The sequence below is a fragment of the Hirundo rustica genome, chromosome 9 (genome assembly GCF_015227805.2).
Source record: "Hirundo rustica isolate bHirRus1 chromosome 9, bHirRus1.pri.v3, whole genome shotgun sequence".
In the NCBI taxonomy this organism is placed as follows: Eukaryota; Metazoa; Chordata; class Aves; order Passeriformes; family Hirundinidae; genus Hirundo; species Hirundo rustica.
Window position 1 is genome coordinate 16,143,227 of NC_053458.1, and position 20,740 is coordinate 16,163,966.

At 46.9% G+C, this 20,740-nt stretch overlaps 2 long non-coding RNA genes across 4 annotated transcripts; both read right to left on the minus strand.

Moving 5' to 3' along the window:
- Positions 1–201: 201 nt before the first annotated feature.
- On the minus strand, positions 202–6,732 carry LOC120756617 (uncharacterized). 2 transcript variants are annotated; one of them, XR_005702177.1, is made up of 4 exons: positions 6,562–6,732; positions 4,840–5,115; positions 4,586–4,743; positions 202–626 (listed from the first exon to the last, which is right to left on the minus strand). It is a non-coding gene; the product is annotated as an uncharacterized LOC120756617 (long non-coding RNA). The 2 variants fall into 2 exon arrangements; XR_005702176.2 differs by lacking the exon at positions 202–626 and adding an exon at positions 2,397–4,425.
- A 644-nt stretch (positions 6,733–7,376) lies between these two features.
- LOC120756817 (uncharacterized) lies at positions 7,377–19,372 on the minus strand. Of its 2 annotated transcripts, XR_005702244.2 has the most exons (4): positions 19,291–19,372; positions 12,521–12,814; positions 9,152–9,797; positions 7,377–7,480 (listed from the first exon to the last, which is right to left on the minus strand). It is a non-coding gene; the product is annotated as an uncharacterized LOC120756817 (long non-coding RNA). The 2 variants fall into 2 exon arrangements; XR_005702243.2 differs by lacking the exon at positions 7,377–7,480 and having other exon boundaries at positions 8,988–9,797.
- Positions 19,373–20,740: the final 1,368 nt, after the last annotated feature.

Sequence of the window (20,740 nt, forward strand, 5' to 3'; positions counted from 1 at the left end):
CGTTTGTGGTTACTGGTGCTCCCGCACACCCTGGGGCGCCCGGTTTCAGACACGCATTGAACTGTCGCTTGCAAATTTAGAAATCTATTTTTAAAGCAAACTAAGCAAACAATGGTGCTTTCTCTGCCTGTCAAAAAGATCATTAAAGGAACAGTTGCTGGCAGGGATTTCAGTGGCAAACAGGCTGGGCTTGGCAGGGCAGAACCTTTGCTCCAGCTCACTGCTTTCATGCTGAACGGAAGCGAAGTTCCTTGATAGCCCATCACAGCACTAGCTCTACATCAGGAACCGGCACATCAGCATGGGCTCCTCCACCAGTCCCCAGAAAAGCTGTCTGAGATTTTCACCTTCGTAAGGAAAAGCCCTCCAGGTCAATTCTGCCACCCAGAAGGAGAGGGTGAAGCCATTGCCCGCTGTGACATTTGGTAGCACCCTGCAACATCCTTGGTCTTCTCTCTTTGTGTGCAGACTGAACCCCACAGCTCTAGCATCATGCTACAGGTATTGAAGGATTCACCATTTTCCTGTGGCAGCTCTGGCCCCCAGAACCACTTGACCACGTGAGGATGGCAGTCCCACTGAACAGCAAGTCCATGTGATCATGAGCAAAACCTCAAGAGCCAGTGCTGGAAGAGAAATACAAGCATCTTTCAGACTTTTTTTTTCTTTAAGACCGTCTCACTTCTCTGCTCTAGGCATTCAATGATTAAGGACTGCAATGTTGACTGCCCACAGCATCATTCCTTTCTGCTCAGCCTAACACAGTGCCTTACGTGTGTCCCTTTTTGGATGGCTCCATAGTGCAGCCAGCAGATGCAGGAGCCAGGGCAGCAGGACCACTGCCTGCTCCCACACAAGGGGCTGCAGCAGTTGGGTCTGAAGCCAAGCAGGGACCACCAAGGCAGGGAGCCCTTCCTGGCCCTGCAGAGGGTGGTTAGAGGAGGGAGACAGAGGAGCCCACAACTGCTCAGATGCTGCATTCTCTCTAGTGCAGCTGGATTACTCCATCTGCCCAGCCCAATATTTTCCATTTGGCTGCAGCAATCACGGCAGCGTAGGGTCCCGCAGGGAAGAGCCACTGCTGAGATCCCTGTGCTAAACTAGAGGACAGGAAGTGGGAACAGACAGATCCTACGGCTGAGCTACTGGCAAGGAAGTATTTCATCTACCCTGCATGCAAGGGCCAGACCCACACACTTTACTCAGCCAAACAATGGAAGCATCGGGATCCACTGTGGCATGTTCCAAACACATTGCACTCCATCAGCATCTTTGAGGGATCTATTAATTATCACTAGACACAGAGGTAACTGAGATAACCTTTCCTTCCTTCTGTCTTTCAGCACTAAGGAGGTGGTGTAGAAAGGAGGCTATTTATACATAGAGTAGAAAAGTCTATTTTTTGTTTACTTTGAAAAAGCCTAGTATTGACTTCCATTTATCTTCCAATAAATCCTTGTCCAATGCAGCTCAGAATATAATCTGTTCCAAGGGCAGGTGCTCCTTAATGAGAACTGAAATTTCCATGGCTTTTACTCCATTCATTAAAAGGGAAAGAGAAGGAGAGGAAAAAAGAAGGGAGTTAGAAAATGGCATGAAAGCATATTATCAGTAAATTGTTTCCACTGTGTTTGTGACTCTTCTTAATGTTTTATGAATATGCTAAAAATTTTGCTCAGGCATTTTTCCTTGGGCACTCTAGTTAATTACTTATTCAGAGAGCTTCTACTCTGTTCCTTGCAAAATGTGTTGTGCATTAATTCTGATTATGTACAAAAACCCACCTGCAAGGAAAAACTCTGAATCAGTAATGCTGATAAAATGAGCAGCTCTCCTGGGGCTTTACTGAGAAACAGGATACTGGACAGAATTAAAATCTTGTAGCTAAGGCTATTCATAATGTCATTAACATAAAGGCAATTAAATGAGTTTTTAACCTACAACCCTTTATTGTTATTAATGAACATTAGAAAAACACAGGAGATAAAATTGGTAATTATCTCTGCACCAAGCTATGCAATAATGTGTTTAAATATAAAAAGAAAACAAATGATTATTGTTAGTATTTTCAGTAGCAGAAGCCCCAAGGAGCAGCTCAGTCACATTTAATCACATGGTACTACACCAAGAGGGTTAATTAAACCAGGGCTTTACCTTCAGCATGCTTGGTTATTCTGTTTAATATGGAATCAACAAACAGAAACGCCAACCTGCAAAATATTCCAGGCAGTGCCTTTACCATCAGGTGAGCCACCTTTACAAAAACCAAGAGGGCTTTCATTCCCTCCAGGACAAGGAGCTGCAGTCCTCCAATCAAGTTTTCATTGTTGCAGCTTTAAAAAAGCAGTTCTTGAAACAACTATATAAATCCTGGTTCATAGCCCAAGCTGACCATTTTGTAAAAAAAGAATTTGGGGATTCAAACAAAGACGAATATTTGACAGTAGATGGTAGATATGGTTGCAGCATTACTTTGCTGTGAAAGAGCTCCAGTTCCATTTTTTTATGCAAATTATTGTACCCTCTACTTAAGCAGTCATAAATTAGAATATCTTCTAAAGGGGAAATGCACTAAAGCTCAGTGAAATAGCCTGTATCTAGACTTGAATTTAATAATTTGATAACTTTTATGACTTAAATCTACAGAATAACTTCAGCATCTCTCTTTTATAATAGATCTTTTTATGCATTTAGAATATTGTGGGGGTTCAAAGATCTATTTTCTGTGCAATATGTAGCTAAACAAATGACAGTTAATTTTATCTTCCATGTCAGTAGATAAAGCTTTCCTAAGGAATGTGTCAGTCCAGACAGGGCTTGGGAGGGAAGAGCTGAAGGCACTTAAAAACTGCACAGAATCTAGCCCCGGTTTCATGGAGCAGCATGTGTTATTGCTGCAACACTCCCATGTCCAGGTGCTGCAAAGACCTGCTCTATCCAACATCCCTCTGCCCCTGCATCCAGCGGGTGGGTCTGCAGAGAACCCTTCCCAGGAGCAGAAGGGAGGATGCAGGAGTGAGGGGGAAACAAAAGAAAGAAAACTCGAAGGGTGTTTGGCTGATGTGCTGAACATCGGGATAACTGAGTGCATTACACCAGCGAGGGCTGCATGTGTGGATGCAAAGGAGCCCTGGTAGCTGTACAGCTACTTTTCCCCTAGAAGATATTCCCCCTGGGACTGCTGAAGAGAAATGGGAAATTAGAAGGATTTAGTCAAGAAGTAAAATTACCAAGGTGCTCCCTTGCTATTTGGGAAATCTGACTAGTGAGACAGCAGAGGAAGAATTAAGAAAAGAAAAATATCAAAAGGGTGAACAATAACAACACAGTTTACAACAGCAGATACCATCAGATAAACCAGCTGCTGCTTTTAACAGACATTCAGCAAGAAAGCAGATAACCTGGCAACTCAGACATCCAAAAGAGCCTGTAAAACCTCCCTTCCACAGGGAGTGATGGCAAAGCTCAGGGCTGGATCTCACAAGAAGAAGAATCACTTACCAGGCTTAGACAGGACTCGAGCCTAAGGAAAAAGCCAGATGCACTGAGAAGATAGAAACAGAGAGAGAGAGAGAGAGAGGAGGAAGCATCAGAAGTAGTGTTTTGAAATATAAAAATCAGATGGGACCTATCAAGGGTTGATCACTGGAAGGGTGCAAAGCCAAAAGCTGGAGGGGAAAAGCTGCTTTATGGAGCCAGGCAACTGGAATGGGGCAGACATCCTCACAGGTACTTTTGACCTACTGTTATAAGCTGCTCCCAAGCCCTTTTTAAATGCACACAGCCTTCTTCACCACCACCTGCTTTGACAGCAACGTGTGGGATCACTAGCACCAACACACCAATGCTGTTAAACAGCAAGCCATAGGCAAAGGTGGTATTATAACCAACAACTGCTTCAGACAACTTTACAGCTCTAAATGCCTGAAAGGTTTTCCCCAACAAGTACAGATTTCTCTTCCTCCTGATGTGGAAGCTGATTTCACTTGCATGTGTAAGCCTGCTATTCACTGGTGTAATAAGAAAAGGCCCAGGCTATTCAAGTGCTGCGTAGATGCAGAAATGATGTGCATACCAACCAGCTCCTCCAAGTCAAATAAGCATAGATAGTTTAGTTTCTTTTGAACTGGGAGATGTTGTAGGAAGCCATTAAGCTAGGTGAGCTGTGGTAGAGGTGAGATGGTCTCCAGTACTTTGTGTGAGAGTAGGCAGCCCCAGCAGTGATGTGTGGTGGCACAGGTGTCAATTCTGCCCCCAAGACTGCACGTGGGCAATGCTGCAAGCACACAGCCTTGTCTTACACATCCCATCCCTTTGCAGCCTGTGAGTGTACAACAAAGGGCCACTGTGCTGGAGCTCTTCTCTCTCGATCCAGGAAGTTGGTTTTGAGAGTTCTCTCTGCTTCTATGTTCACATTGCATTTTTCTGTGAAAAATAGACACACAGCTAAGCAGAAGCACACACTGTTTGTTGCTTTTGGGCATCCTTTTCTAGTATTTTAACTATAGATCACCAGTTCACTACTGCTTCTAAACTTTACCCACTTCCCTTCATCAAGGCAAGAATCCCAGGCATTTTTCCATACCCAGATCAAGCCGATGCTCATTTTCATTGAAAGCTGCTTGAAACAGAACCACAGTGTGCCATCCTGCTCCAGCCCCACAGGTCCCTGCACCCTTGTGCTGGGAGGAAGCAGCAAACACATGTGGTACATGGCAGATCAGCAGAACTACCACTCTTCACCTGTACATTAAAGAAAACAACCCAAACCACAAATTAATTATGGTGAGGACAAGAACAAGATAATGCCCGTTTGAAGAAAAATTTCATTACACATACCTTAGGGGAGTTAAAAATTGCTGCAACCACTTGCTGTTTTGAACATCTTCATCCAAGGCAGTCATCCAATGCAGCAGTGATTCAAAAATGCAGTGACATCCCAAGAAGCAAAGGAGCACTGTGAAGTGTCCCCAGGTTTCTGACATCAGCAACACCCGGGTCAGTACAAGCATTCCTGCTCTGCTCAGATGAAACTCATAAACCTGGGAAAAACCTGCTCACCATGGGGATCAGCTCACTGGAACCATCCACCAAGACATTTAGTCACAGTCACCACTGTGAAGGGAGAACACAAGAAATCAGTCTATTCCAGCATAACAAATCCTATTTTCTTTATAAGCTAAGGCATGAAAGAACTACCGAGCCTATATCTTATTTACATTATTTTAGTGGATAAATGACACTCTTGCTACTTTTTTTTTGCCACCTATCAAGTGTTTACAGTGACAACAGCCTGTTGTCTGTCATTCAGAGGGCTGGCACCTATCTGGATAATAGCATGACTCAATATTCCTGAAGTACTAGATTTCTGTAAGAGAGAAAAATCAGTAAGTGTGACAAGTGCTATCCATTAGAGCCCAAGAGCAGAGAGCAAATGATTACACAATGCCATTTGTTTAATATAACAAGACTGTAAATGAAAACTCTATCAAATGATCTTTGGAGGATAAAACATCCTTTCAAAGGCAGGATGACCATGGACCAGATCTACTTGACTTCCCAAAGCCAAAATGGTCAATACCAGCTGAAGCTCAGAGTTCCCATCCTGTCAGTTCATGGTCCCCATTGACATCAATAGCTTCCACTACATACAGATGGTGGCAACAGCAGCCATCAGCACCAGCTCACCATTCCAGGGAGGAGCAAGGAACGTGTTTTTCTGTACAGCTCTGCTTTTCCTCCATCGGGTTTCCCAGAGCAAAGCAACACATGCATACAAAATACATCATATATATTTTGAGATCTCTATTTCAATATTTATAATATATGCTTATACTCAACAGAACAGCATTTCTAAGCACTCTGTGAATACGGACAGCAGGAGGTAAAGAAATTTGGCTGGCTTCAAGAACACAGTCATCCTCTGCTCTCCAGCTCCCTTCCCACCCCCGGTCTCTTTCATTGTTTGGCTTTATGGCCTTGTGCCACTTGGGCTGATGTTTCACTTCTAAATGGCATTTCAGCTTCGGCCCCCCTCGCTGCCCAGCACCCTCTCCCGGATTAGCTCTTGGGTGCCATATGGTACAAATGGCCTGCCACACGCTCGCTCAGTCAGCGTTTAAAAACCTGCCAGAGCGCCGCCTCTGCTGGCAGCCTGCCTGGTGGCTCCGCGGGCCGCCAAGGGAGCCTGGCGCTGCCTGGAAATAATTGAGATGGGGCTGTGCCAGGTGGCAGGCAGCAGCCCTGGGAGCAGCGCTCCCCACGGCAGGTCAGACATTCCTGCACACGCACCCCCTTTGCCGTGGCGCGCTCCCCCAGCGCCCTGCGGATGCGGCACAAAACAGCGCTTCTTTACTCCAGCTGAATTCCGCTCCATTCGGAGTACGGGCCCGGGAGAGCAGCGCACAGACCCGTGGACTGCTCCCCAGATGGTGCCACAGGGAGCAGCCCCCAGCTCCTGGCCACAGCAGGGCACCCAGCTTTGCGAGGAGAGCTCCCCACTGTGATGTGGGGGACAGGCAGGGCAGCAGGACCGCTGGGAACTTGACAAGGTTTCCTCACCTTCCCATAAAGTCCTTTCCTAAAGCATATATATTCCTCCTCTCACAGCGGCACGTGCATGTCCTTAGCTGCCTGCAGGAGGGTCGATCAGTCCAAGAGCATCACCCTCACTGATCTGGTCTGGAGGAACAGAAGAGAAGTAAGCCTTGTGGAAACTCAGTAGAATATTGGCCCCTGGTCTCAGGGGAGGAAAAAAAAAAAAAAAAAATCACATGAAAAACAGTCAGCTACAGCAGCAAACCTCCTCCAGCGTCTCTGACAATGCAGACATTTTCCCCCCCTCTTCTCTGACTCTCTTGCAGCCTGACCAAGCCTCTTGCTTTCCCTCATCCTACAGCAGTTCTGACTCCGCTTTCTCCTCTACCAGTCTGATCTGATTTTTGCTCAACTTTTTTCCCTCCAAGAAAGGAGATTTTCCATCTTCTTGTTATACTAGAAGCAGACTCATTCAAATGTCTGGATCACCTCACATGAAACATCTTATTTTGGTTTTGATCCCTTTGAGATCTGTATTGGATTTTGTTTCCAGGTTTTGGCTGAGAGCTTCTCATGGGCCTCTCCAGCTGTAAGGATTTTCCCTAGCAGTGGTTCCCCCTCTCCAAAAACCTGCTCCTAGTGCTGTGAAATTGTTTTCCTCCAAAAAAATGCAATAATCACAGAATAGTCTGAGCTGGAAGGGACCCAGAATGATCATCAAATCCAACTCTTACATGAATGGCCCGTGCCAAGTCCCCACACCAGGAGAGGTGACCTACCGTCCCACCCAGGAGCCAGGCAGTGGCCAGAGCACGCACAGGCCACGTGCCAGAAGCTGGTGGCAAGGCTCAGAGGAGGAGCACTTGGAGCACACTGGGTCCACCAAGGCCCCAGACCCACCAACTCCCTGCGTGGTGGAAACTGTGGACATGCCCAGCGGCACCTGGAAAAGATCCCACCATGGAAAAGCTGAGATAGGCAAGAAGTTATGCTGGCTGAACCACTCACCTAAAATCCAATCATCCATTTCCCTGGGGCCACTTGCGAAGTGAGGCGGTGCCTCAGGCATTACAAACCACTGATAGCAAGGGGTCAGGTGTCCAGCTTCACTTACAGCAGATGGGAAGGAGAAAACTTGCTACTGCTCTGTCACTTTCTATTGGGCAAGTAGGTCAGCAGTTAAGATGATGCTGCTCCTTAAAAGACATCATTTTGTGTGTTTGTAACTCGTCAACTCCAGATAACCTCCAACAGAGCATCAAACTTGCAGGAGCCTTCATTCTTCCTAGGTTGGACTTCAAAGCTGTAATGTTACCTGTACATATTTGTGCGTTATTTAGCTCTTGTTAGACTAAGCTTTGCCCTTCAGTCGCAGTGGGGAGTGGATAGAAGAAAGGCAACATTAGAATAAAAAACAGCAGAGCTACAAAAGGAAATGCAGGATGAAAACACCCTGACAATGACTGGTGGCTACATTGGTAATTCCTGTGCAGCGGTGAAGAAAGTAGCAATGCCACGGCTGTAATGTATTCTGGTGAAACATTTGTACGATGTGCCTACACAAAGCTCCAGATGAAACAGTCTCTTTATAAGCTTTTGATAGTAGGAGAGAAGTGGCTTTGCCATTACCTCTGTTTGTGAAATGAAAGCAATACTGAGTGTTGGTGTTCCTGGATGGAGGTGCTGATCATCACAGTGACAGCCAAACTAGCTTTGCTTGTTTGTTGTTTACCTTATGCTAAGGGGAAGGAGCTCCTTTGTTGTCATTGTATCCTGTGATGTGGTAAAACACAATCCATGCCCAATGTGCAAAAGAATTTCAAGCCAGCAATATTTATTATCCATGCTTAGACAGCACATATTGCTGCTTTGCTGTCAGTGCTGCTTGCAGTGCTTTAGTGAAAATAAAAGGGCATTTGTATCTCGAATGCCACACTGTGCTGTGACAACATGAGTGTTGCGAGGGCTGTTTGGTATTGTACCACACACACACAAGGCTGAGAAGGAAGGTTTCATCACAGTTGCCTGGAAAGACTCAAAGTGCATTAAAGAAACCCTTACAAGTGACACTTGTAACCCACTGCTGTAAGGGATGTGCCCCTGTGCCCAAATGCTGCCCTGGGGGGTCCCGCCATTGGCAGCAAGGAGCTGCTGCTCCTGGGAAGCCTCACTGCCTGCACAGGTGGCTGAGGTGCGTTTGAGTGGAATTTGGCCAGTACATGAAGCTCACTAAGAAACATCAGGAGCCTGGTGTTTCACATACTGAATAACTTTTTACCTGGATAAAGGATCCTAGGTGAACAGTACAGCCTGAAACACTCTGAGGGCTTTAAAACCTTTCACAAGCAATCAGGTCTACCTAGCAGGTTTCTAGGGTCTGTTAGGTACGGTGCAACATAAGAGCCTCTATTTTCCCAAAGTAAGTGAAGAAATAAACAAGTGCTGGGCCAAGCAGCTTTAAGAATCATACAGGTTCACTGTAGTTATCTCCCAAATAGTTACCCTCTCACAAAGTTCAAAACACATTAAATTCCCCATCAAACTCAACAGTTGTTTTAAAACTGGCCCTATGTTTACAGGCAGAATTTGCAAAGAAAGAAGAAAAAAAACTTACCCGATACATGTCTTCTTACTTTAGCCTCTGACCTTGAGTCTGAGTAAGCTATGGACAGAACTGCACCTGGGAACAAGTCCCTGGCAAGGGTAGGGAAAGCATTTGTGTATTAATAGTACATAATTTACCCTCACCACAACCTGTGTGCCAAAGCCACCCCCCAGCACGTGGCTGGCCATGCCTGCTGCATGGGCAGTGCTGACACTGGAGGGTGGCTCCTGCTCTGCTTCCTAAAATCACAGAACTCCAAGACCAAGGGACATTTTAGAGGGAAACACAGCACACAGGTAGCACTGCAAGGTCCCAAAGTCTCTGCAGCTCACCATCAAGTTTGTGGCATTTTTTTCCCCCCGACATTAAGATGTTCTTCTGTGTAGTGGGGCTGAGTACTGGCATGCACAAGTGACAGAAATGTCTGCAAAGCAGGCACTCCCCGCTTTTCATTCTCAAGCCTGCAATCCCTCCACCCCTGCTTGTGGGAGGCAGGTATGCCTACAGTCACTCTTAAGCCCCCACTCGACAACCTGACTTCAATCCTTTTCAGAAGCTGTAAAACATCCTCCTGCAGATCCCTTGGCTAACAGGCTTGTAGAGAAGGGCAGTTGGATTGGAGCTGTCTCCACAGAGCAGTCAGAGTCTCAAACACCTGAAAGGTGAGAAGAAAAGGGATTCACATCTTAAAAGACCAAGACACTTCAACTACTACTAGTTTATTGATTCCTAAATCAATAAACTCAACTAAATAAACTGGGACTTGCTGAATTAAAGCAGAACATGACACTCTGAAGCAAAGTGAGAGCTGCTTTCTGTGTTACAGCCAATGCCAACAGCTGTGCACTTTCCTGACTTGTGCTATTTTAAGAAGAAAAGCACTATTTTCCCCCATCTGCGTGTCCATCTTTGTTAATTGGTGACAAGCACAACCAGTCCCCCCAGCAGTCCCTCCGAGGCGCAGAGCACAGTGGCGTTCCCACAACGCGTCATTCTGGGATTCAGCCTCGATGGGAAACAGAAACCTGTACCAAGGAAACCTGCTGCTGGTAAAGCAGATTTTTTCCTGCCTAGTTTTATTCCAGCCACAGGGCGCAACAGAAAAACAGCTATTTGTATTGCAACTATCTTTTAGACTGCTTCCTTCTCACTGAGTATATTCCACAGAGCTGTTCTTTGCAGTCAAAAACACAGGCAAACGTGGATTACAATGAAAATGTTTGAATGGGCTTTGATGAGGCTGTGGCACTAGAAAACATCACCATAACAGCTGGGATCCCTGCACTGAAAGGACGCACTGTTAACTGAAGTAAATATGTTGCTATGATTTTCTGACTTAATTGACAGAACATTTTATAGTGTGAACTTCAAAATCTCATTAGGAATGAATCAGAACATGCCTATGAGCCTGTAACATTTTCAATGCCAACATATAGTCAGGCCTACTTGGAGCTGATATCATTTCTTGATCAAGCAGCTGAGAGTTCCCAATGTAATTCAGTGCAATCAATTATAATGCTTCATGCCAATATGTAAAACTAAATTGGATTAAAGGAAATGCCATCATGAAATTGTGGTCTGACAGACAAATCCCAGCATTTCTAGCTACTATTAGTTCACAGCCATCCCTGACACGCCTAAGCTAAAGAAATAAAGGCATTTTCCTGCTAACTTTGAGGTGTGAGGTGCCTGAGAGGCTGGCCAGGCTGCACACGAGGATCTCTGGTGGAAGGGCTCTGTCAGTAACTTCTTCTGCCCCATGAGGACTCTACATTTTGGCACTTGACAACATTACCCCATCACACTTGCTCTTATTATGGAGGTACAACTTAATTCTCATCAGTGATAATATTACAAAACTAAGCAAAATTAAAGGATCTTCCAGACATCTAATGCCTGCCTGCTCCTGCTCCGTGCGCGGCCACAGGGCAGCATCCCTCCAGCTCCCCGCCGAGGCACATGGCACTCCCCACACAAGGTACAGCCACTGCCGGCTGCCCAAGCTCCCAGCTCTGCTCCCTGCCCTGCCAAAGGCAGGCTGGGCTGTCGGGGTACCCAGCATGGCAGCCTTCTGGGGACTGTGCTTCCACCTGGGACCAGCCCGCTCTCCTCAGGAAAGGGTGGTCTCCTGAGCCAGGAGAACCTTGGACAGCTGGAGTTTGGAGTTTGTACCTTTACAACAGTCAATTAACCGGGAACACCCAGCACAAGTACTCTCATCTGAAAGCTAGCTACCAGTAGTAACAACAAGGTGACTGACGAGGGTCTGGTGAATCCTTTGTGAGAGACTCAGGAGGTAAAAATATTCCATCGTATAGGGTTGGTTCCCACTTTTAGTGAAAGAGCTGTCTTGAGAAATTACTGAATTATCTGACACAAACCAAAACAGTCCACGGCTATCTCAGGCCCCCTGCTTAACTAATTTATTTTGTTTGGATAACTGAGCTTTTGATGCTTAGGAGACCTGTGAGCTGGCAGTCCCCCTGATGCAGTATCCCAAGAAAGCACGACTGAGGGAAACAGTAGCAACACCCCAGCAACACCCCAGACATCCCTGCTTTCCCCTGCCAGGCTGGAGCTGCACAGGTCATGAAACCCTGGCTGGATCTCAAAGTGACCCCCAAAAGTCAAGAGTGAAAAAATATAGTTCACATCGCCAGGTTTATTCATTCACCGTTTCCTTCTGAGTTACAGGGATGCCTGGGAGCTGAGGCAATCCTGTAATATCTGCTTAGCCCACAAGTACACAAATTAAAATATCTGACAGACTGCTAATGAGCTGATGTTGGAATGACTGGATAGTCTGTTATCATCTGGCCGTTCACAGTTTCCTCACAGCCCATCTGGGAGCCAGGCGCAGCTACAGCCTTCCTGCGTTTACGCCTTTTGCCAATATCGGCCTTTAGGAAAGGCCTGTAGCAATTCAAGTTTGTATCACACATACTGTCATCTTTCCCACCCTGTTACTAGCCCCTCTGTGCTACTACAAAAGGTCTGCTTAACAGAAGGCTGGAGCTATTTTGTACACACTTCTGTACCTGAGCCCTATGCTGGTGCTCCGTCCTGGCAGCTTAGCTCACACACCACCTCAGATACTCAGACTGCCCCAGCAGCTCACAGCTTCTTCCTGAGCAAAACCCACCAAACTAAATCCTAACACTTTTAGGCTACTGTGTGAAAGACTTGCTGGTATTAGCCAAAAAAGTTTATCCACATGTTCACTTTCGTTTTGAGGTCAAAAAAGAGAGAACCACAAGACAATCAGCTTGGGCTACTGGAAAGGAAGTGCCCTGCCTGCAGGCAGGGCAGGGCCCAGGGGACTGGGATCGCTGGGGGGACAGACGCAAACTGAGACAAGTGCTGTGTGCTCCCACTTACTCTGCTGAAGGGCCAAGACCCCACGGAGAGCTGCTGCTGGCTTTGGACGCAGCCAGCACATGGGGAAACGTGCAGGGCAGGACTCCTACAGAGGCACCCGTGCCGCTGCAACTGTGAGCGCAGCTGTCCCATGCACATCCTTCAGCTGGGAGGAAAAACTCCATGAGTAAGTGGGCCAGTGCCTTCAACGGCTACATCTTAAAAACTCCCAGTGCATAAGAAGATCTATCTGCATTGATAGATTTGTGGTTTCCTTGCAGGTACTGCTGTCCTCAGGGTTGCAATTCTGTCCACCTAAATAAGGTGAAAAAAGGGAAGTAAACACATTAGGAGGAGATTGAGTGCACGTTATATGGCGGTACTGTATGGTGGCAACTTGTTTGGCTTCTTTGACTAATGACTTTACTCACACAATCACTCACGCTGGGCAAACAAAGCACAAAAACAAGAGATCAAGCCCTGATGAAAAAATTCCTTTTTTTCCTTCAACTTAGAAAACTCAGTTGTAGTGGTGGAAGGTGCTTCCAGGCAGCTCAAGCTTGCATAAGAGGCAGAGAAGTGCAGACATCCCTGACCTTGTTTGGCAGTATTACGAAAGGTCGTACTTTCAGACAGATGATCTGATTTCAAAATATCCTCTAGTGTAATGAGCACAAACAAGCCTTTCATCTGTCTGTCTCAGCCATGAGTCTGTTTGCTTCCTCTGGTTTTTAATGCAGGGAACAGCCTTGTGATGGTTGCAGAAAGCAGAAGGAAGCTGAGCAGCTTAGCACTTCTGCACCAAAGGGTTACCAGCGTCGCTGGACCAAAACCACAAGCCAAAGTGCTCTGCTCAGCCACAAGGTGCAGCAAGAACCACTGCCAGCTCTTCTGTGCACCTCCAGCTGTCTGCCTGGTCCATGAGGGTCAGGCATAGCCCTGATGGGACAGGAGAGTCTGTAACATTGCTCTGACCTGGGAATATGCAGGCTGTGGCATTCACTGAGGGAGATGAGAGGGTAAATTCCCTGGCATCACCAAGGGCTCCTTAGAGAGGCAAAGCAGGGTTCATTGCTTTGTACCTCCTCTAGCTTGCCCAGCAGCCTGAGTGCCACACAGCACCCCCGTGGCAGCGGTGCCGGCACCGTGCCGCTGCCTGTAGCGGCCAGCCTGGGTGGCTGGTGGCACTGCTGGTGGCCAGCACTCCCCTGCCAGTAGCCAGGCTCTGCTGGGCAGTGCCAGTGCTGCTGCTGAGGCAAAAGCAGCGGTCGCACTGCGCTGGGACAGGCTGAGGGCCCCAGGAGGAGTGGGCAGTTTCCATCCACCCTACACGTGTACCTCTGCTGGGGTAAGGCGTGCCCCCCTGGAGGTGCACAGCCTCTGCTCCACCCTCCACACCCCCAAACCAAGACACCTCAGCAGGCAGCCAGGGCTGGGGCCTTCAACACAGCCAAGAGAAGGGGCTGGGCAAGCAGGCCAGTGAGCAGGCGACCCACAGGACCCCCTGCAAATATTTTGTGTCCTCAGCACTCAACAAGGAAACCTCCACAAGCACAAAACATTCATTCCTTATAAGAACACACTGCAGTATTCGCTTTCCTTGTGATAAATAGATTATAGGATTTTTCCCTGTCTTTTCTCCCCCCAGTTCTCAAATCACAAGTTACCAAGACTCCATTTGAATATTGCAGTTTTCATGTTGTGAATCTTGGGTTAAACAATTCTTTCTCAAATAAATACTCCTTTTTCAGTTTCTACTGATGCTTTTGTTGTTCACAGTAATCAAGTTCCCAGTTGGCTAACCTCTCACCTAACACAACATCTTCATCTTTCATTTGAACAAAATTTATCATCCACAAGCAAAGACAGAAAATGTGTGAATGTCTAAAGCTTATGTAAATTAAGAGGCTCTGCACACTGCTCCTAAAAATAGTAGATAATAACAAGCATTTCTTCGGCATACTATAATTATGGGCCTGCTGTCATTTCTTGCATTGTCTATAAGGTCACAGTTGTATTATACAAAATTTACAGTATATTATCAGTTAAAAACACAATAATTAGCAAGCCCACATCTTCCAGCTTCAGCACCAGTGATGAATGTTCACAAAAAGGAGGAAAAAAAAAAAAAAGAAAGAAAAGAAAGGCACATTGTTTACTTTATGTGGACAATACACACTTAAATTTAATCATCAATGTCTGCTATCCAGCAGGCAATATTCTTTTGCTATTACAACACTATTTGTCAAGATCAGACTATACCCTTGGGGTGAATTTGTCCTTAATGAAGGGACAAGGAGCCAAATCTCTCACTATCATATCACTGACATACACTTAGACATATATCTTTAAACTTTATAATTCTGTATGACTTATTCTAAGATAATGTCTGGGTGAACATCTCAGGCATTATTTTAAGCATTACAATAAACCTTTAAACTTAACATTCCAATTTCTCAACTCACAATTTATGTATATTGAGAGAATCTCTCCCATAATATGAGCAACTGTTTTTGCTTTCCTGAACAGTGGAATTTGAAGAAAGATAAGGGAGATTGCACAAGTGCCACAGCTTCTAGCGAAGGCCCCCAAGAGGTTACTCAATTTCCACATTGTCCCATCCAGCCACTTTAGATTTCCCTGGCTGTAGCAGCCAACCAGCAGCTGTGGCTGTTCCACCCTCACCAGCCACCATATCACCTGTGATCATTCACAAAACAGAGCATCTAAAAAAAAATCCTAGCAAGAGATCAGAACCAGTGGCCTTTACTCCTTGACAACCAGAAAAAAAATTTTGGAAAAGGTTCATAATTTTACAAGTGAAACAAAGAAGAGGACAAAAAGCTCTCTGTTGGAAATGAGTAAATAAAACATTTCCAGGCCACGTATCTTTAGACTGCGTTTAAGTACTGTTAAATACGAAACACCAAAATGTTTAATTTCAACTTTTTCAGCAAACAAGGTCTAGGAAATTCACAATCAGGAACCGAGCAAAACATTATCCAGTGCAATTAAGAATTTTGCTACGGATGGAAGAATTTGCTAATTCCACTCACATCCTTTGCCCTGAACCCCTCTGCAGCCACTGTGGCAGGGATTACAAATGCTGTGGGGAGCCAGCAGCTGCCAGGAGAGCCAGAGGAGACCGAGCTCCAGCAGGCACCAACACTGTCTTTCATGTCGTGCCAGTGAACCCAAGGCTCAGCTTGTAACAACACCGCCTCTGATTTCCAGGCCTGCCCTAAATTGCCTTTCTCCTGCCATATGTCACTCTCCCCGGGTCGTGCTCTGCCGGGCTGAGCTGAACTGGAGCTGGCAGCCAGGTGGGCAGCAGAGCCCAGCACCGGCACAGGATGGGAGAGGATCCCTGCAGAGCCCCTGGGCACCAGCTGACAGGGCACTCGCACCCCAAACAAGACAAACCACTTTTGGACCGTGCCAGCATGAGTGTGGTCACGGAGACCTCGACCAGCTGCCTGGCAGGAGGCCGGTGGGAAAAAAAGGGGTTGCAGCCAAGGGTTTTGTAAGTTTTGCCAGCAGGTTGGGTGGTGAAGTCAGCACCCAACAGCCCACAGAGCTGGGACGTGATGTACAACAGCCAGGCAGCATCACATCATCAGTACTGAACAAGCGTGCACCCTGCGCAGGCTTTGGGCTGGAACTGAGGCTCAGAGCAATGCTTAAGGACAGTAGATCATGTGCAGGAACCTCATCCAAAACTGGCCTAAGCCTCAACAATAGCCTTCACACAGAAAACACCTTGCTAAAGCAAAAAAAAGAGACTGGACAGGAAAATGCACAATCTTAAGATTCTTCGAGAATTTCCTCAGTTGCTTATGTCCCATGTGAGAAATTATCTAAAGGACAAGCCCGCCTGTGAAGCTCTTGGTGCTTCAGATGATACAGCCTGCGTGCAGAACCCAGTCTGAGCAGACAGCACCTCCCTGCACCTCTCCTTCATCCAGCCCTGCCACAAATGCCAGCTCAGGAAGTGCCAGGCTCTGCAAGCAAAGGCACAGCACCAGCAGTGCCTTCTGGAACCCCACCAACCCCAGGGAGAGTCTGCCTTGCTGCAGCCAGAGACGTGGGTCTGGAGGCTTACATAAGTCCTGGCCACGTGGATTTGCACAGCTGATGCCACAACAGTTCCCACCACAGGCAATAGGCACCAGTACTGGTACCCCAACCTTATTAGTGTTGCAGTATATGGTACACACCCCAAACATGAGCTCTCCCTGCTCCTTCCACCATCACAGAGGTACAGAGCATGGGATTTGAAGGCAGGCTGGTCGTCCAGGCTCCACCCAGGTTCATTCTCCAGCCTTCCTGTTTCCATGGGACTATTCCCACTGAGATGGGAAGGCTTTGCCAGATGTGGTCTCCAACAGACTCCCCAAAAGAGTCGGCTGACTGCTTGCTGTGAAAGAGCTGCATCAATCGGAAAGCTAGTGATTGTTAATACAAGGAGAGGAAGTGAATCATCCAAAAGAGCAGTAAAAAACCAAACAAAAGTATAGTGAGCTTCACTGGCACTTTTGTAACTGGAGTCTAGCCTCAGCCCCCTTAAAATGAAGTAGATCTGTGCCATTCTGCTCTATGAAAGGACATACAGCATCACCAGAAGAGCAGGCACGGGCAGGGACCCCCAAGAACATAGCTGGTGGGAAGCAGAGAATCCTGTCCTCCTCTTCATAGGTGTGAATCTGCTGTAGCAGTGTGGCTTCACCACACTGAGAGAGAACCATACGCAAGTTTGGGAGAGCAGGCTGCTCACTTCAGGTATTTTGGAACAGGAGATTTCAATTTTTTGATATGAAGCTGCAAGTTCAGTGTGGAAATACAAAATAATACTCTCAAATAGGTCTTTTCTTTAGCATTATCACACAAACACTTTGGCCTGCCTAATTTTACATGAAAATAAAAGCCTGTGCAGTTAAGAAGGCACTGTTTGGTACAGAGCAGATTTTAAGGCCAAAATTTTAGGAGACAATGCCAGATACTCTGAAACACCCCAGAAGCAACTTTGCCATGTCCTCCAGCCCAGATTCCCTTTTCCTGTGATGGGATCACTCAACACTGTCTCAGCCCACAAGTGCCAGACTCAAAAGCATTACCTGGCATCAGGTCAGGGTGTCCTGACTCCTGCCCAAGGAGTTCTGCTTCAGAAGCAAGAACCATGGAAGCTCAGCACTGGAGGAGAGTCAAATGAGCATGCGGTACCCATGTCAGCTGCTGTCTGGAGATCCCTCCCTGACGCCCTTCCCAGAGGACTGCATGGATAAACACCCTCTGTTTGAACACGACCAACGACAGCAAAATGGCTTGCTTGTCTCTAAAAAGACTCTAATAATGTGCATCAAGGGAGAGACCCATGGTCTGACAGACTTCTCTTCCCCCAGAGTGAAACATAAAAACACATTTCAGTAGCAAGAAGGACACAGTTTGAAGCGCGTCCCTAGTTAATTATATCCAAAAGAGTAATAATAAAATAAACTATTAAATTTTAGAACTCCCTCCTTAAAGCATTAAGCATTCTGTTATTGTGGTGCAGTTAAACAACACACCGAACAGCGCTTTGACTTACTTTATAGAAAGGTAACAGGGGTCATAATGAAATAAAGTATTCTACACAGTCCTCTATTATTCAACAAAAACCACAACACATTCTTTAGATTTAGCACAGTATTTGTTTGAAAAATCTGACATTTACAGCCAGTGTTTGTGTATGAATAGACAGCGCTGCTGATCAGCAGCTGCTCAGGAAGGTTCTGTGTACCATGGGAGAGAAGGGAACTCACTGCTGCTTTTAAGAACAGAGGTTCCATTCCTGGCACAAATACTGAGGCTAGTTTGAAAACTCCAGTGGCTGACAAGACACTGGATTATGGACTTCGCTGTAGCCCAGAGCCATGGAGAGAAACTGCTTTGATGCAGCTCGGGTAAACAGCAAAGGCCAAGTGGGAAGGTTGTTATGGAAAAATGAACGAGGAAAAAAGAACTGAGTTTATTACTAAGGAATTTTCTGCTCTCATCATTTAGCCAATTAAGGTATTAATTTAACATCTGTCATTAGCAAAACATTTCGTTTGAATACAGAAACATTTTTAAATGCCCCTTCTCACCCACCGATCCACTGCAGCACGGGTGCCGGACACCGCGGGTCAGAGCACATCCTAGCTGAGAGCCAGAGAGCCCGCAGGGAGCCGTGGCAGGGGCTCGGGAGCCTCTGCCCTGCGGGCACCTGCGATGGCACCGGCCCGGGCTGGCAGGGGCCGCGCACACTGCGCGGGAGCCGCGGGCCGCGCTCCGGCAGCGGCCGCCAGCCCCTCCCGACACTCGCTCCTTTCACCGGCTCAGCATTCCTCACCCTATCCCTCCTGCCACGTGTTTTTGCTTTCTCTGCTACATATTCTCCTTCTTACGAAACCAAACAGAAATGAAGCAAACTGAAAGCAGATAGCAGAGCTGTCTGAACTCAAAAAGCAGCAACCTTTTTCACTCATTTTTACTCTCCACACCCTCTCACGCTCCCAGTACAGCACCATTCCCCTGTCACAACCAACCACACCATACCAAGCACAGAGGCCAGGCAACCTTGCAGACACACACTGGAGTCACCAGGGAGTTTTTGAAACAAAGCACTGGTGAAACAGATCTATGACTTCAAGGAGAAACCCCCAAATGGGTCAGAGCAACCACACTCGTGCCCGTTTCTCTCCAATGAGGGGAGTTTGGAAAGAAAGATTGCATGCAGCTGTGCACAGACACGTGAGCTGAATCCCCTTCTTGACCTAGGACTTGCTTGAACAGGTCTGTGCGTGTCCAGCAACTCTGCCATGGTGTCCAAGACCAGCAGCTGGTCATCCATGCCTGCAGAAGACAAGGAGTATCAGGCTGGAAGACAGTGAACCTTCTCTCTGTCATTCAAGATGCAGAACAAACTCTGACATGTTCAGAGCTTCCAGGCACTCGAGACACTCAGCTCACCTTCCCACTAGAGAAGCACTCAGCACTGCAGATGCAGAGTGGTCAGCCCAACCAGGGTGTCAGCAGCTGTGTGACCCCTCTGGACATCTCCCCCCTTCCCTGCACAGCATGTTGAACTGGACCAGCACTGAAGCCTGGGCAAAGGGACAGGCTTGTATTCAAAAGGACAGGTGCATCAGATGACAGTATCAGCAGCTAGATTCAAACCTGTTGTGCTGGAACCACTGAATTTCTTATGATACAAAAAATATAAATGAGATTGAAGACTGACTGGTGACCTCAACAGCACAAGGGGGTTAAATTGCTGTCAGCAAATTGGGCTTGGGGGTCTTACACCACTGCTCCACAGCCCCAGCCAAAGGCTTGGAGTCCCTCCTCTATCTGGGCTCTGGCCCACCTCCATGCTAACAGGGTGCAGCCAAGCCAGGGGACAGCAGCACTTTGCCTCCCTGTTGTACAGGCAGCACAAACCCCAAATCATTTCTCTTGCCTGGATGCTGCAGTTGCAAAGATCCTCTTGTATCCACGACTCTGAAACTGTTAACCAGGCTTTCTCCATCCTCGGAAATACAAGTTTTTTCGAACAGTAGAGCCCAAGCCCCAGCAGCTCCTGAAAGCCCAAAGTCACCAAGCTGCTATTAAAAATATCCAGAGGGGCATTTGTGGACTGTATGACCCAGCAGGTCTTTCGCATCTAGAAAACAGAAATATTTTCTGTAGTTTAACAAGTTATTGAAAGGTCAATCCAAAAAGTATCTCGTAATAGAAGTACTCAGACATTTCTATTTCATCTCCTCTGTTGAAGTCAGTGTAGCTCAGCTCATGGAGACTTACCTCAGGCTATAGCTCACCCTACAAGCACTCATTCCTGGCTCACTCTTGTTAGTTATGTACCACACTGTGCAACATCAGCCAAGGTATTTTAGAAATACAAGTTTTAAAAAGCATCTGGTCGTCTTTAGATGCTGGCAGGGAGAGTGCTTCCCACCCCTCCCAGCACTCAAGCAATAGATGAAGAACTCTCCATCAGCTGTGCTTTGCAGCTGAAATGAGCAGAACATCCACAGGGGAGGGAAAATCATCTTTGTAGCTTAACACCACGCAGAGACAAGAGGCAATACCTTCTAAAATGCACTTGCTCCACGTGCCCAGCATGGCCCCATCCCCAAACACTAACAAAGCTGGTGGTGGTAACACGATCAGTTCAGTGTAGGCATCTACCAGACACAGCACCTTCCCACCAAATCTGCCACC